General features: G+C 35.7%; 1 pseudogene; it reads left to right on the top strand.

The window, feature by feature from the left end:
• LOC107646359 overlaps positions 1 to 1,301 on the top strand; it is a 3,384-nt pseudogene that overhangs the window by 667 nt on the left and 1,416 nt on the right.

Genomic DNA, 1,301 nt, shown 5'->3' with positions numbered 1-1,301 from the left:
AGCAGAATTTGTGATATGTAGTCATCAAATAACTATTATTAATATTTTTAATAATGTGAAATAACATCTAATAATTAAGTACTAACTAAATTTTAATAATGGTAATGCTAGGGGCTAACAATTTTGGTATTTTATAATCATTAATTGGCCATCAATAGTATTTTTAATAGTGTGAGATTACATCCAATGATGAGAAATCACTCACTTTTCTTTTGATGATTAAGTGCCGGTCAGAAAACACCAAAATTTAAACTTTTCCTTTTAATAAAGGTGCTGTAGGCTTTCTCATTTTTTTTTTATAAACATGCTCCATAACTAATTTAGTGGCAAATTTTTTGTGGGCGGGTAGTTTTTTGTTTTGATTTTGGTTGCCCGTTAGATTGAATGATTTTTCATGCATCTTATGATCAGGTGACACAATTTGGATGTGGAGGATTTGTGATAGGCCTCGTATTCTGCCACACCATATGCGATGGCCTTGCCTTGTCGCCACCTCCACTCCCTAAACTACCACCAACCATGCCAAGCTACAAGCTAGAACACGCTACCGTAGACATCCCCATGCATCGAATCAACAACCTCAAGCAAGACTTTCAGCGGCTCACCGGACTCGCTTGCTCTTCCTTCGAAATCGTAGCCGCGGGATTATGGACAAGCAGAGCAAGAGCCATTGATTTCGAATCCAACGCCGAGCTGAAGCTTGTGTTCTTCGCTAACTGCCGTCAAATCTTGGACCCTCCTCTCCCCGCTGGCTTCTACGGCAACTGTTTCTTCCCAGTGACGATCACCGCTTCCTACGAGTCGCTCAGAGACGCGTCGCTCTTCGATGTGGTGAAAATGATACAAGATGCAAAGACCAAATTACCGTCCGAGTTTGGCAAGTATTTGAAGGGTGACTGTTGGGATGACCCTTTTGCCCCTCCTTTGCTTGTGACTGTATTTTTTATTCATTTGATATTAATTCTCTCTGTTTCAACTGCTACAATTAAGAGATTTTTTAACTATGAATATTGTGAAAAATAACTAAGAAACAAAATGAAAGATGAATTTCTTGCTAATTATCTTTATTATATTAAAAAGAAAATGGTTGAAAAATTTGACACAAATTCTATTATCGATGAATTTTATGATACGAAGAATCGATCACTTCGTTAGTAAAAAATATCCACATATTTTTTGTACTTTAAAATATATTCTCTATCGGTATATTTTTGTAATACATCTTATATTATATAATTTTTTACATAATTTTTAATATTATATGTGTTATTGGCCTCCTATGATAATATTTCAGGATCCGT

The sequence above is a fragment of the Arachis ipaensis genome, chromosome B06 (genome assembly GCF_000816755.2).
Source record: "Arachis ipaensis cultivar K30076 chromosome B06, Araip1.1, whole genome shotgun sequence".
Lineage (NCBI taxonomy): Eukaryota > Viridiplantae > Streptophyta > Magnoliopsida > Fabales > Fabaceae > Arachis > Arachis ipaensis.
The sequence above is the reverse complement of the archived record's forward strand: the minus strand, read 5'-3'. Positions and strand labels throughout refer to the sequence as shown.